This window comes from Sus scrofa, chromosome 18 (assembly GCF_000003025.6).
Source record: "Sus scrofa isolate TJ Tabasco breed Duroc chromosome 18, Sscrofa11.1, whole genome shotgun sequence".
NCBI lineage: Eukaryota > Metazoa > Chordata > Mammalia > Artiodactyla > Suidae > Sus > Sus scrofa.
The window spans coordinates 20,578,138-20,594,208 of NC_010460.4; the positions used below are offsets into that span (position 1 = coordinate 20,578,138).

General features: G+C 49.3%; 1 protein-coding gene across 2 annotated transcripts in view; it reads right to left on the reverse strand.

The window, feature by feature from the left end:
• The window catches only part of SND1 (staphylococcal nuclease and tudor domain containing 1), a 392,149-nt gene that overhangs the window by 316,665 nt on the left and 59,413 nt on the right, over positions 1–16,071 (reverse strand). The window lies entirely within an intron of this gene.

The following is a 16,071-nucleotide window of genomic DNA, read 5'->3' on the forward strand; positions in this document are numbered from 1 at the left end:
AAGTTGTGTGTGCTTTTCATCCCACGATTCCAAATCAACACGTAAAAAGTAAATGTTTTTAAATACCCAAGCTACTGTCTTTTTCTTAGCCTTTTGCATTCAAAAGATGCTTGATGAATAAAAGATACCAACCCACCTCCACCCCAACCTCCCCCAACACACAGGCACAGCCGTTACAAACAAATGCAGCAAGTTACCCTTAGAGGAGAGATTACAGAAACCTGTTTTGACCTGAATCTTAACACCTGAGATCTGTGCTTGCAGGCAACAAATAAGAAATGAATTATGGAGAGCAACCTGAGTACAGGCTCAGCCAGGAGGGATCTGCCAGAAAGCCGTCTACGTGCTTTACACCGGCAAGGTGTGGAGGTGGCGGGGGTACACTGTATCTCCCCACTCAAAGGGTTCTCTTCTGACCAATCTCTCACCACCATGATTTGAGGGTTCGGAACCCAAGTCTGTCATCTATTTCCAGAGTGCCATCTCCAACACCATCCTCGTGGGCAACAGCCCAGGCAGAGGCAGGTGTTTAAGAACTTCCAGGGAGTTCCCGTCGTGGCGCAGTGGTTAACGAATCTGACTAGGAACCGTGAGGTTGTGGGTTCGGTCTCTGCCCTTGCTCAGTAGGTTAACGATCCGGCGTTGCCGTGAGCTGTGGTGTAGGTTGCAGACGCGCCTCGGATCCCGCATTGCTGTGGCTCTGGCATAGGCCGGGGGCTGCAGCTCCGATTAGACCCCTAGCCTGGGAACCTCCATATGCCGCTGGAGCGGCCCAAAGAAATAGCAGAAAGACCAAAAAAAAAAAAAAAAGAGCACCTTGGCCAGGAAATTAACTGCAGAAGAAACCCTCGGACCTAGGACAAGAAAGGCTCCCCGAGCAAGAGGGCCAGTGTGCTCTGTGGCATTTTCATTTCTAGCTCTTCCACGGTCGTTCTGGGATCTGGGGGTCGGGGCGATCAGTCTTAACCACTGATCAGCTACTTACCCAGCATGAGTTACTGGCCCTCGGAGGGAGCATTTTGAGTGGATTTATTACCACCCACCCAGGGGGAGAGACAGCTAGAGGCTTCATTAAATCCGGGAGAGCCCAAAGCAGCCCCACGAGGGTGCAGGCCGGGGGAGGGCGGATGATTTTATCACTGAAGAAATCATGGCAGTTGTCCGGGCCTCAGAAAGCGCCCAGCGCTAGGGAGAAGCAAGTTATTAAAAAAGACAATAAAATAAATAAATCAGCCTTCTGGGGTCACATAAATATTTCGCTAATCAGTTAAAGGACAGTAAAGGGACTATAGAAAGAGCGCCTAACATTTAATGGGATTTAGGTAAAATATTAAACTTTACAAAAGTTACTCAAGTGTGACAGGGAGTCTATGAGCCAAAATTACTTTGTCAAATGACCGATATACTAATTTCTTCTTCGGAACCACAGGCAAGGACCCATACAGAGGACACCGTATCACAAAATCATCACCAGCCCTGCCTGTTCTCTCCGTTCCTGAAATTGCAGCCACACGGCAGTGCAAACCCACCCCTCTCAGCTTCATCGGAATCAGACCAGAGGGAGCCAATGGCACTCCAAGCCACACACCTGTGCACAAATGAAAATATCTCCACTCACACTTCCTGTGCACCAGACACAACCAACCCGGGAAGTGTCCTTCCAAAGCCCTCCACTGGCTTTTCCAGCCAGCGATCCCGAGCCTGAGGCAAACACGGAGTAGGTGTATCAAGCGGAGGCAGGAGGGGGTGGGGGGATGTCATACAGGACACCTGCTCAGACAGAATGGCAACTCAGCTCTTATTCCTCCATCCTCCCCTGGTCTCCTGGGCTCCCTGGACTGTGATTTATCTGAAGAAATGGTCATCTCAAAAAGCTGCAGAGATATGAAAAAGACTCGAGTTTTAAAAACAGGAAATAGGAGTTCCCGTGGTGGCGCAGTGGTTAACGAATCCGACTAGGAACCATGAGGTTGCGGGTTCGATCCCTGGCCTTGCTCAGTGGGTTAAGGGTCCGGCGTTGCCGTGAGCTGTGGTGTAGGTTGCAGACGCGGCCTGGATCCCGTGTGGCTGTGGCTCTGGCGTAGGCCGCTGGCTATGGCTCCGATTAGACCCCTAGCCTGGGAATCTCCATATGCCGCGGGAGCAGCCCAAGAAATGGCAAAAAGACAAAAAAAATAAATAAATAAAAACAGGAAATAGATGCAACTTTAAAATTTGCACTTCTGATGGAGTTCTCCCAGATAAGCAGCTGATTTTTTTGGTCTTTTTAGGGCTGCACCTGAAGCATGTAGAAGTTCCCAGGCTAGGGGCTGAATCAGAGCCATAGCTGCCGACCTACACCACAGCCACAGCAACACCAGATCTGAGTCACGTCTGCGAACTACACCACAGCTCACAACACCAGATCCTTAACCCTGAGAGGCCAGGGATCGAACCTGCATCCTCACAGATACTAGTTGGATTCGTTTCTTCTGAGCCACGACAGGAACTCCAAGCAGCTGATCTTTAAACAGCTTTCCGTGTGAGCACAGCTATACTGCTGGTGACTGAGAGAACCCCCACAGAAGTAAGCAACGTGCCACTCCTGGGGCAGGGATGCGGGCAAGACTTGCCAACAGCAAGCACTGACCCTCAGAGGGAACACCCGGTAAGTAAACAATGAGGAGCTAAAACTCTACATCTGAACAAATGAAAGGAACGGATCTTGTCGTCTAATGATGCCACAAGGAGGTTAGAGTCCCTTCTGGGACGGCGCAGAATATGCTCTATCCCCCCAAGGCACCAAACCAGAGTGTTTGGCCAAGTCAAGAATCCAACAGCTCACCTGCTGAGGGACAGGGAGCACAGAGCCCGGTGCTCACGTGGCTTCACAGAGTTGGCCTGTCTGTTCCGCGCAGTGAAATGACTACTGCGCGCACACTCCATACAGGAGACAAGAACATTCAGGAGACGCAGTTCACCCGCTTTCCTGGTGTTAAACACCCATTAGAAATACAAATTCAAATCTCTTTGGTATCAATTACAGTGCCTCCAAAACAGCTGCAGGAAACATTTTAATTTGTAAAAATACATTGAAATAAGAAAGCTTGTGCTACAAAGACCACCAGCTGCCACTCCTGGGAGCTGGCAGGAATTCGTCAAAACAGGAGCTTGGAAAGAAGTCCACCCAAAGGAAGGGAGAGGGGTCACCAACCTGCCCGGCCAACATGCGAGTCCACAGGGCACGTGTGGGGACAAGCAGAACAGATCTCAGCTCTCCTGAGACCAGAGAAGTTACCACGTCTTCCCAAGCCTGTTTCCTCATCTGTGTCACAGGGGTGGGGGTGGAGCACCCGAGCCTTCCTGAGTATCCAGCAACCCCCCGAACCCCAATTCCGTAAACAACCAAGAGACTTCAAGAAAAAGAAAACACCTTAGCCCATTAGAAGCTGCTGGTCTTCTTGGCAGCTGGACTTCATTATCATGAATTAACACATCCACAAACTGACTTTCGAATCACATCTTTGTGAGTTCATGTAGCATAAATCAATTAACCAGCCTAACAGACAGCCTCTCTCAGCCTGTCAGGCTCAGAGCCGAGCCCTACAAAGCAGCTGAGCTGAGCAAAAAACCTTCCCCGAGCCCTTAAAAAAGGAACAAGTCTTCCTCCTCCTCAGCCTGAAGAGCGCCCTCACCAGCCAACACTAACCATGCAGGACAGACTTTCGGGCGCCTGTCACGATTCACAGGGCTCTTTGGGCTGCTGCTATGCTGGGTCCTGAACTGCAATCCAGCCCTTGGGTCCTCGGTGCCATAAATCGCCTGTATTTTCTTCCGCCCGTTGGAGGGCTGCTTGCACATGCCAAAGCAGGCCCGTTCTTATCCGGCACCGTCTCCACCTCACAAGTGCAGTGTCTAGACTGGTGCATAAGGTGTGAACCCAGGTCTAACAAGGCACCACTTCATAAACCTTTGCACTTTTTATCATGAAACCATTAGCAGGCCCCACCTCAACAAAACATCAGCTCAAACAATATGTCATAAACCCTAAGAAACTCCACTCTTCCCTGGAGAGGCCTGATCTCTGAAACAGACAAATTTCTTTGGGCGGAACTCTCATATCTGCTTTCACTGGAATCCTCAGGAGATGTTCTGAGCTGAGAAGGGATACGTCTGGTTCACAGTTGGCTCTGAGACCTGGGGGGGAGAAAAGCTCATTCCGGAAACAGCAGAGATATTACTGTGTCTAAGTCTGGCTCCGGGAAGAAAAATGGTACCGTCAGAGACCAAAATCCTGGACAGACAAGCCTTAGTTAACCCCGCCTCTGCTGCTGCCAGGAGCAGCCATCGACAACACGAGTCTCAAGCTAAAATAGAACGGAAGCACCTGGCACCTGGAAACACCTGGCACAATGAACCTTCTGGGCTCCAATCACAGAGATGCTAACACAAGTAGCTTACGAACCACAGCATAAGAAAAAGTAGAGACCCAGCCTCGACTCGGGGGGGTAAAGCCTGGATTTCATGTGCCAACCAACGGGGCACCCACCTCTGCCTCTGAGCTAGGGCTGGGAGAGAGAGGGAGGGAAGGAAAACCAGGACGAGAAGGGTCATGGCCACTCCCCACACACACTGCAAGTCGCCTGTTCAGCGAAAAGGTGTGGCGTCAAGAGAGATCCACTTAATCTTTGTCCTCAGAGCAGTGCTGTGCAAACCCAGAAGGTCACTTGCGACAAACGAGAGGCAATAATGTTGGCAGCCATGTTTGCACTGAATCTGACACTGAACAATCAAACGGTTTGCCCTTGGAGAACTTCCCATCGGGGGAACCTTAGAACCACAAACGAACGTCCTTTTCCCAGCCGGGAAGGGGGCAGAGGTGGAGGGCATGCTCCGAGGTTAAACAGAAGCCCGAAACGGCAACGAGCCCCTACTCCCCAGCTTCTGAAGGCCATGTCACTTCAGCATCATTACAGCGCCTCTAGGTATACAAGTAGGACGGTGCAAGAGTTAAAAACTGCTCCCTTAGGTGTTACACCCTCTAGCCTCCTGCTGCATGAAGCTCAGTTCCCTCTACGACCATCCCTGAACTAACCACGGCAGGAAGGGAGAGCCGAGCAGAAGAGACACAATCAGAGTCCACGTGGACTGACGGGAAAAGGAGGAAAAGGGAAATGAAACTACCTTCTTCGGGCTTCGCGTCCCCTTATTGATCCCGGCCACCCCCAAAGACAGTACTAATCAGGACCAGGCTGGAGAGAGGGGAAGGGAAAGATGGCAGGCAAGAGGGAGCAGGAAAGCTGGGGAAACCTCAAAGCTACAACTCTCTAAGACCTGCTTCCTCCCACAGGCTCCAGAGGTAACCCACACAGTCTGTAAACAAGTGGAGTCTTGAAAACTTCTGTCACGAGCTACAAATACCAAGGTGGACACGTGACATCAGAAGTGACAAAGATTCTCTCCTTGACCAAACTCTTACTCAGGCTCCTCTGCGCTTTCTTCTCAACGAGGCCCTGCCTTTCGGAGCCTGTGCATCTCTGCACTGTCCGATTTGAGCCAGGTTCCCCCAGCTTTGCGATCTGATCACTCTGGATAGCTGACTGGCCCCAGGCCCCGGCCTGCTCCCTGATTATAAATTCCCACCCTTCCTCGCAGCCTTCTGAGCCCCATCTCTCTCCGCCACCGCAAAACCCCACTGCAGTGGTCCCTACACCTACCCCAACTGTGCTGAACCGAGTGCACCTTACTGTGCTTTGACAAGTGTCACAAATAAGTTTTTAACCCAAGGACATCGGAAGGACAAACTCTGCCCCGCTCCAAGTGGCCTGCACAGGCTCGAACACGCATTTAAAGGCAAAGACTCGACTTCAATCAGTCAGGCACCTTCTTCAAGCCACTATCTATCAGCTATAGATTTAGAGACCTGACCAGTGAAGACAAATTACATAAATTCTGGGAGCACAGGGATATGGGCCTGGCTTCAACGGTGCCAGTGGAGTTTTCTAGAACCTAAAATTACATTTAATAAGCAGCTTAAATGTGTTTATCCAAGAAAATTAGAGCAAGCCAGTTTGGCTGTTCATGTTTTCAGTAGTGAATTCAGGTTAAAGATGCCATTCCTTCTGGCTGAACCCAAAGCAAGGCAGCTAAAGGGCGACAGCGAACGGCAATTCCGCTGCATTGACATGAGAGGATTCATGTGCAGGCTCAAGCGGCATCCAGAACACAGCAGAAGGAGTTTCAGACCGACATTTAAGACGAGGTGCGTACAGCAGACAGTCCAGTTCTTTTGTAAAGTGTGAGTAACAGAATGACCACATTGCCTGTGCCCGGAGTGACTTCACCGCTCAAATCAAAGTTTCCAAACTCCCTCTAAGCGCTCCAGGAAGGCGGGGGGAACAAGGCGGAAGCATGGGGGGCGTTGGGGAGGTGACCGAAAGACATTCAAAGGAAAACTGGAGTAGCAGCAGCACAAATCTAGACGCTTACCGTTCAGATACTTGCAGAAATGCAAACGAAAGAAGGGGCACAGTTTGTAGGAAAACTTTTAAGAACCCTGAGGTGGGGAAGGTAATGGTGGGGGTGACACAGAATCTCCAGAGCGGCCACCTGGGGTGGGCACAGGGCAAGGAGAGAGCCTGTGCCCACCTGAGCACGTTCAGTGAAGAGGCCAAGACAGAGGTCTTCAACACTATCGGCTTCTGCCTTCAGAATTCATTTCTTGCTGGGTGATGAGGGTGAGAAGCCAAAGGCTGTAGGATTTTATTGCACCGAATTTTCAGTCTGTCAATTCCATTTACTATCTGGGGTGCCCTGGGCCCAACCTGGATCTGTGAGGATGGAGCCACCTCTCTCTAACGGAGCCCCAGGACTGTTCTCTCTCTGGGGGATTTTATGGGAATCGAATAGGAACAAGGGGCCCGAACAAGGTTACAAACAGAAGCCGCCGAATGGCTTTTCAACAGAGAGGCTGATGTTTTCCCAAACACGGATATTTTGGAGCCTAAGTGCCTCCAGAATAACTATCACCAGGTATGCAAACAGGAGCATCTGGACTGAAAGGGCCATTCGCTCCTAGAGGTGAAGCATGAAGAGCTTGAAGGCATGAAGAGCAAGGAGACAGGGGAGCCAGAGCCAGGGCGGAAGCTGGAGGAAATGCTGGGCTGTTAGTGCAACACTGAGAGGAACAGCCAAGGGCTGGGATAACTTCTCTCTGCTTTGTAAGAAGGAAGAAATAAATAAAACGAGCTGCTTTGAGTGATATCAAGTCTCCCTCCTCTTAGAGTACAAACTGGCCTGATCACCCTGGCTGTCCCACTGGCCAAACCCAGCGAGCGGAGCCGTCTGCCAACCCTCCCGGGCACAGCACGGTGCGCTAGCTCACAGTGGCTGCACTGAGACACAGGGGAAGGGGAAAGAGGCTCCAACAGGACGAGGCGGGTGGCCCAGTCTGCAGCCCCATCTGGAGCCTGAGGGAGCAGGCGAGCTGCAGAGGGAGCCCGGGGCACGTGGCACACCAGCATCCACCACGGCTTCTGCCTGGCAGCTTCCTGAAACAAGCCCCTCCAGCTGGATAAGCAGATGCTAGAGCAGCTCTGTATGAGTAAGAAGGCAGCTCTCTCCCAATTCCAGACAACATACAACAGCACATGGGGGGGGGGGGGGCGGTCAGACCTTGCTACCAGCCTCCCTAGAAATGATAAGGCAGCCGTGCTAGGAAGGGTAAGCAGTGGACTCAGAAAGTCAGTAGGTCGAGTCAGTGTATGCTGCCCATCCCCCACTGGATGATGAACGATGGCTCAGCAGGGCCGAGGAGAAGAAAATGAGACATTATACAACAAACATGTGAGTATTAACTACGGGCCGGGGAGTGAGCAGGCAACAGATTTGAAGAAATGAGAAATCTACTTGACCCAGAAAAATCATACAGCGTAGGGAAGTGCAGGGGAGAGAAAAGGAGAAGGCATTTTCAAGCAGAAACTAGAAACCATAGGAACCACAGGCATCCCTTACGGGGGAGCCCCAGTCATAGGACAGCGGAAGGAATCAAATTCTGGGGGGCGAGGTCTCAACACGGAGATGCAGCAGACGCCTACACGGAGGGGCTGTTTCCGTGTAGCCTCACGAAGGGCCCAAGGCAGTGACACAAGAGTGGAGGAGATGACATTCACTGGCTTCTAGCAGAGAAGTGAAAAGCTGAGGGGCACAAAGTCTCCATAACGTCTTCAAGGCTAAACTGAACAGAACTCCCCCTGTGAACCAGTGATGCGCCAAGGTGGCCGCTGACACTGCCCAGAACCAGGCAAAGGCACCTGCAACGGGGAGTTGACGGCTTGTGCAATGTGAACAAGCCACAAACTGGCTGTGCATTTATTTCAAAGGAGGGCTGAAATGAAAAGTGACATTAAAAATCTGCCTAAGCAACAGGCCTGTCATTTGCCTGTTGAAAATGAGCTGGCGTCTGTGTCCTTCGGCGTCCCCTCTCGTCTCCGTTCGGAGCAGCACTTTCCACAGTGACACGACCTGATGCTGCTTCACCCACAAGCCACCACCCAGACCAAAGTCCACCTCATGACTGGACCTGCACGGGCTGGTCAGCATGGGAGGCCCCGTTTCAAACTTATGAACATCTTACTAATAAGAATAATTTCCCAGGTCCAGAGTGCCTATCATACAGGAGGAACGTAAAACATTTGGTTTTTTGAACTGAACAGCATTTTCCCAGTACGAAGCTAATTAGTCCACCAAGGAATGAAACCTACAGCCCTGGCCTGCAGAAGTGCGAGGCACTGGATGACTGCATTCAACTTGCTTTGAATATAAATGTTATGCAAAAAAAAAAAAAAGGTAATTTATCTAAACACAGTGTAGGTAGCTCTGCAATCAGTAGCTCATAAATAAAGAGAGAAAGATGAAGGGAAAGCTCCTCTAATTGATTTTAAAATTAGTTCCAAGCAAAGAAATAATCTGACAACTAACAAGGTCGACAACAGGAAAAAAATACACAGGCCCTGGGGAAAAAGTGCTCCCACAAAGTCCAATGAATCAAGGTATCAAACTGCTATGACAAAGGCTATTTGGGAAAACCTGAATAAGAGCAGAGGTATTCAAAGAAAGTCAGCTGGGGCCCAATCTACACAAGCACTGGAAATCCTGAAATTAACCCCTCTGGTGGACTGAACCCAATCCGCACGGGCCACTTCGCAGACAGGGGCAGGGCTGTCAAGCCAATGGCAGCAACTAGACTAAAACCAGGAGTGGGGAAGAGGAAGCGCCTACAGGAAACTAAGCCATGTGTGACCTGACCGTCAGAACAAGCAATCCAATTAGGAAGTAGGGAAAAACAGACTACAGAAGGGCCCTCCTGGGGCCTTTCGACACCAATACACTGGCTCGTGTCGCAATGGCTATCAGAGGCTGTCGAGGAGATGCGCACTGGATTGGGAGCGCTCTGAATGATGCCCCCCAAAGATAGTATGGAGGAGGTCTTCAGCCTCAGCAGAGATGTTGATTTAAACATTTATTAAAGGCCTACCGTGGTCACAGCACTCTGCACGCTGCTGAAAAAGAGGAACGAGGAAGCTGAGAAAGCCATGCATTTCTGCAGGCAGTGGAATGTAGATTTCATGACAGAAAAGCAGGCCTGGCGTAAAGAGACAGTACAGGGGGATACAGAGAAGGGAAAGGCTGCGTAGGGAAATCTCTGGTCTAAAGATGCTTTCAAGAACCCACGCAAGCCAGAGGGTTACCTCGGCACAGCGGCTATGTTAAATGGTCACAGGACAGTGAATGTGATGGTGCTGTCAACTCTGGCAACAACAGAAAATGACTGCAGCTCACAGGACTGAAGAGAGGCAAGAAATATGAACACAGCAGCACTGGGAAGATTTAGATAAATTGAAAGTATAGAACTGGGTAATAGTGATGATTAAATGAAGAGAGAACAGAGAGAGAAAGAGATGGATTGAAAGACCTAAATGCACATGGTTCGGGGAAGGATTAACCAGGAGGACCCACTAGGAGACTGTTAAAATCCCACAAAAATTATTCGTAGGGGATAAGCAAGATCACGGAAAGGGGGACGCGTGAACTAAAGGAAACAGAAGAACATGTAATGTGTAATAGAGAGAAGAAAGTAAATCAAAGGGAAACAGGCACTTGCTGTCTTCCCCAGGTTATAACTCACTTGTCAAGACCAGTGGAAGGCACATTTTAGGAAACTCTGGATCCACCCAGATATGAAAGGTCTTGAGCCCAGTGACCACTCCGGCCGAGCGACAGGTATTCATCTTTTTAAAATGACAGGATATATGCATCCTGGAATCTTAAACAGATGAGCTGAGACCAAGCCATCGTCTCCTAATAGTAATTTTTTTCAGTCCCCTAACAAAGAAGTTTCAAGCGTTCTTCTCAAAAATGCCCAGATCAAACAAGTCTGAGAGTGGTACAGAATGCCTGTGCCGGCGCGCTGACACGTTCTCCGTCTTTTGATCACATTGCCGCAGTCCCCGAATCTCTCCCCTGGAAACCGGTGAAATGCTATATCCATTTCAAAGAGCTTCTGCTTTTCTCCAAGGTCCTCAGTGCCAGGCTGGAGTCCCTCTCCAATTTGCTGTTTGCCTTCTGCTCCTAGTCACACCCGCAAGATCACAGTCAGTGGGTTTATTGGTTTGCCCCTGTGACACTTAGGGCCTGCAGCCCCACAGCTTCCTGCGGGTATGCATCTCAGTGGCAGCATTGTCTGCTTTAGGGTCCAGAGAGACCACAAATCTTGCTTTCAGAGAGCTAAACCGGAGGGGATAGGTTCTAAATGGCAAAGCACTCTGGGGTCCTGCACAACAAATGGGATTATTAGCTCTGAGAAGAAGCCCTTAAGCATGGCAGGGCAGCACTAATAATGCCTACCTGTAGCTCCGTCTCCCATCACCTGCCTACCTGGAAACCCAAGCAGGGGCCGGTCTGGAAAACACCCCCTCCCCCAAAACAGGCAGCAAGGACTCTGGGAGATCTGGCAGACTGCCTGATCCTGGAGTGCCCAGGTCTGAATATTTAGAGGCCCTGCCATGAAAGAACATTTATGTGGCAAGTAAGATCACAGGAAGGAAGCTGAACGACAGGGTGATGGAAAACAATACCCGAGTTAAAAGCACAGAACCACCGACAAGAGACGAGGGGAAGGGTTTTCCCCCCTTGCCAGAGGCTGGGTGTGTCTGAGTGTGACTGTGTCGACGTGTGTGTGCCTCTGCCCACTACAATAGCACCGCATGATCGGACTTCATGGGGAAATAAGTCAGCCCCTTCATCAGATGCCCAGGGGCTGTATTTCCTTTGTCATTAAGGCTCCAAGTGTAACACAAAGCCCGCAGCAGCCCTGGGCAATAGAGCACTAGGTTTTCCAGTTTCAGATCAAAGCCAAAAGCTCTCTAGGAAGTCCTGAGATCGCACAACCTGTTATCTCCTTTAAGGCAGTAGCTCAGAAAACCCACAGCCTTTCTCCAAGACTTAGCACTCATATATTTGCAGCAAACAACTGGATAGAACACACGTGACCTGATACGTGTTTGGGTCCACAGGCGCATCACGTGGCGGTGTCCAAACTGGATCTCAGCCTGAAGGAGCTGCATCTCTAAAGCGTGGACACTGGATTCACCCTGACTAATCCCAAAGCTTGGTGCCACAGAAACAAAAAAGAGCATCGGACAGCCAACTGTAATCCTTCTGAGGGAAACACAACATACTCTAGCTTCTAACTCCGTCACACATCCCAGCAACAAACCCAACTCTAACGAAAATCTGGGAGCAGTGGCTACTCATGAATTCCTGGGTACCACCAGAAAGGAGCTACCTGGAATGAAAACAGTTCCTTTGATCACACCATTCTGTCCAGAGCCCTTCCTCTAGCTACAATTAGAAAGTAACCAAAAGAGGGGAGTGGAAGTACACCGTTAGCCTCGGGCAAAACCTCCTTGCCTTCGTGTATAATTGAATAGAAGTGAATTTGTCTCTGTATATAAAATAAGGAAAATCCAATTTGTCCTACTATCCCCACGAAACATAGATGTTTCAGAAGATCTCTATTAGGTGACGTCATGTTGTTAGGGTTTTATGGGCATGGGGAAGACAGACAGTAAAAGCGCCTCCTCATTCTTACCTGAAGGGCAAGCCCCATTGGGTCAACATCAGGGACCGCATAGCCACAGCGAGAGTCACCGTAAGCCACCTGCTTGCCCTTGAGGAAGCTCCGGCGGAGACGCCCCCTCTTCATCTCCTCCTCCAGTTCCTTAATCTGGACCTTATCCCACTCTGTTCTTCTGTTCAGATCAAGCTCCAATACCGCTGCGGTATCTTTCCATTTCAAGGCCGCTAACACCCTCCTCCTCAAAAATGCCCCCAAAGAGGCGAGAAGGCACTCACTCTCAGGGCTTCCTTCGACACCCTGCAAGGTCCATCTGTCATCTCCAGACAGCCGTCAGGCATCCTTTGTTTCTGCAACGCTAAGCCCATTCCCCCATCCCCGCATCCCCAGACACACTCTGGACGTTTTCTTTGGCGATTCTACCAGCCCTGCTCTCACTAGGGCAGCCACGTAGTCTTGCATGCCCTGTGCCCAGCACAAGGGGACAGAGTCAGAGCCTCCACTCTCCTTGCCCAGCCATGTGCCCTGACCTGAGGCTGCCTGAAGGGAGGGGCCCCCTACTCTCATGTGCAATGTGGGCTAACAGCGGTTCTGACCCCACCCATGCCTTGAGGACTTGACTAGACTCCCCTTGAAGTACAGCCACAGCTGGGATAGAGTCAAGAACACTGGGGAAAGACTGCAAGGGGCCTCCCACTGGCCTGGTCATTCCATACATATAGTTACAGCCCCTCTGGGATCCCTGGGTGATTTCTCTTCCTACACCTATACTGTAAACCTCTTTCAGATATGCAGAGAGCAGAATCTCCACCCACTGTGAGTCCCAGGGGGACGGCCCCAAGGAGAACGGTAAGAACTCCTGGCTCCTCCAACAGCAGAGGCTGCCAGGGCAACACGCACATTCTCACACCCCTCCCCTTTCACCCCCAGGTGAGGCTGACCAAAGACAAAAACCAGAACTCCCTGCTACCGATCAGTTTTCATCTGGCAGGAGCGTCTCTTATAAATGCCAAGTACTTTCATGTTTTATAAATGCAAGCCACCAACAGAGACACATGCAAATCCAAAGGCGCCGCTGCTAGTTTAAAAGTCTTTAAGACAAACATCTTAAAACGCATGGCACACACGTTTTCAACGCACGGCCCCTGCCTAACTCTCAAACCCATCACTCACTACTCCCTGGCACTGTGACATTAACTGGTCTCTATTCCAGTCATACAGAGTTCCTCGCGGTTCACCACATGCCCAATGTTCTCTCTCTCGTCATAAGCACCCAGAAACATGCACAGAAAATGCATGATCTGGCCCTGCCTGTATTTTGAACCACATGGTCATCAGACCCCTCGCCCTCCAGCCACAGCAGCCATTCAGGCCCTATTTCCAATCTCACCTGATTCTTGTCATTGCTACTGTCGTGGTCAGAAATCGTCTTCTCCCTACTTTTTACCCAGCTAACTCCTAACCCAGCCTTCAGGCCTTAAACGTCACTTCCTCAAGAAGACTTCCCAGATGATGTGTTCTTAGAGACTCTGACCTTTCCGTTCCTAACATGTAACATAAATACGATTATTTAGGTATTTCGTCTACCAGCTTTTAAAGGTCCTTGAGAGGAATTCCACGAAGGGCTGTTCCCCACTACATCCCCAGCAGAGCACCTGGTACAGAGTGGGTACCTGGGAAATATTTATCAATCATGACGAACTTTAATCACTAAACCTGTGCTATCCATTACAGCAGCCACTACACACATGTGGCTACTGAGCCCTAGAAACGTGCCAGGACGAACTGAGATTTGTTCCAAGTATAAAATATACACCACGTTTCCAGGACATAGTAAAAATAAAATATCTCATTAACTTTCTATTTCTTAAATGTTGAAACGATACTGCTTTGGATATAGTAGGTCAAATCAACCGCATTAAAATTAATGTTCTTTAAAATATAGCTACTAGACAATTTTAAATAACACATATAGCTCATGCTTGTGGCCCGCATTATGTATCCATTGGGCAGTGTTGGCCTAGAGCGCCCTGGCTCCCATCTGCTAACTTCTCATCATGAGTACTCAAGAGGTATACCAGTTGCTCCTAGGAGACTTCCCTCGTACCCGCTACGGCAGGGTTCTTCATGGCACCTTCCATCACTGGACTCAAAATATATTTTACTAATTGCCTAAGTGACCCTCATTAAAAGCTTCCCAATGAATTCGATTAAAAAATAAAGAAAATCATTCTTCATTTCACTGCAAAGCCCTATGTTGACTTTTAGAGCTGAGCCTTACTTAGAACTTTCTTAAAATGGAGTAAGATCTCAGGAGTGAACAGAAGTTTAAAAAATAAGTGAGGAGTTCCCAGCGTGGCACAGTGGAAACAAATCCAACTAGGAACCTTGAGGTTGTGGGTTCGATCCCTGGCCTTGCTCAGTGGGTTAAGGATCCGGTGTAGCCGTGAGCTGCGGTGTAGGTCACAAATGCGGCTCAGATCTGGCATTGCTTTGGCTCTGGCGTAGGCTGGCAGCTGTAGCTCCAATTCAACCCCTACCCTGGAAACCTCCATATGCCATGGGTTCGGCCATAGAAAGACAAAAAAAAAAAAAAAAAAAAAAAAGATAACTTACCTTGGTAAAGAACAAGAAATTTACAAACACAATCCTGCCTAAACTAGGAAATCTAATCCATCAACTTTCCGTCATCCACGAGGCTAAGGGAAATCCATCCTTTACCCCCTGAGGAGTGCCAAAGGATCCTAGAAAAACTAAAACTTCTTGGTGGTAGTTTAGTTCTTATTCCAGAAAACCTGCTACCATCTTACCTAAGCTGTAACTCCCCACACCCCCTAAAAACTGTTTAAAATTCAGCTACTCAGTCTACGTGCACATAATGCTTTGGCTGATGATGCAGGCACAAAAATTAACGTTCAAGAACTTCAAAGTTGTGGTTGCTGTGGGAACCTTAATGCCAACTGCATGGCGCAGATGCAGAATTGTGGACTACTCCCAATACTGATAAAATTGGAGATGCATATTTACTCTGTGCAATGAGGCAGAGCTACAGTTACTGACGGAATCTTATTTTGGCATTTCTAGGTTTTCATGCATTTAAATTCTCAACCTTACCACAATACTGTTTGCTCCACTAAATTGCCTCCTCTATGGGGAAAAAGGAAGGAATCGGGGCGGGGGGTTGGGAGGGGGAAGTGTGTGTGTGAGAACTGATTGGCCAGACATTAAAGAACCCATCCTGCATGGGTTTCTTATGCACGATCTGATTCAAAAGACAATCACAATATTTTTCTTTCACTCTATGGGCTGTCTATAAACTCTCACACAAATGAAAACAGGGCCTGAATCTCAACTCGTGAATGCACCAAGCTATGTGCACGTGCACAACATCAGAAAAGCAAACTTCAAGTCTTTAGAACTACAAAAGGGATACATTACAAAACGACACAGCACTAACTTCAACCACACTGTTGAATTTGCCCCTGGCGCCCGCTCTCACTGAGGACCCAGTTCTATAACCAGTCAACAGAGTCACACCCTTCAGTCATCCCAAGGCAGACACAGGAGCTGGGAAAATGGTCATAAAAAACAAGACAGCCAAACAAAACAGTTCAACCTCAATCCCTCTCCCTAACCTCTTACAATGTCTAACAACGCAAAGAAAATGACCACAAAATGTAAAACAGGACTGCCTGCAGTTTTCATCCTAAGCAGAATTTCTCCGAGCTGACAGACTGGAATTGTACACACCGGCTAGGCACACTCACGCCTCCAAAAGATCCAACAAAGCAGCACAACACCGTGCAACCGGTAATTCTAGTTACCACTTAGAAAAGATGCGTAGCTGACCCCAGAGAACATATGTGCCAAGGTTCATCTCCTAGAGCAAAAACACACGGACCAAATCAAAGTGACCAGCCCAACAGGCCTTACTATCTACCAGGCGAGTGAGACGC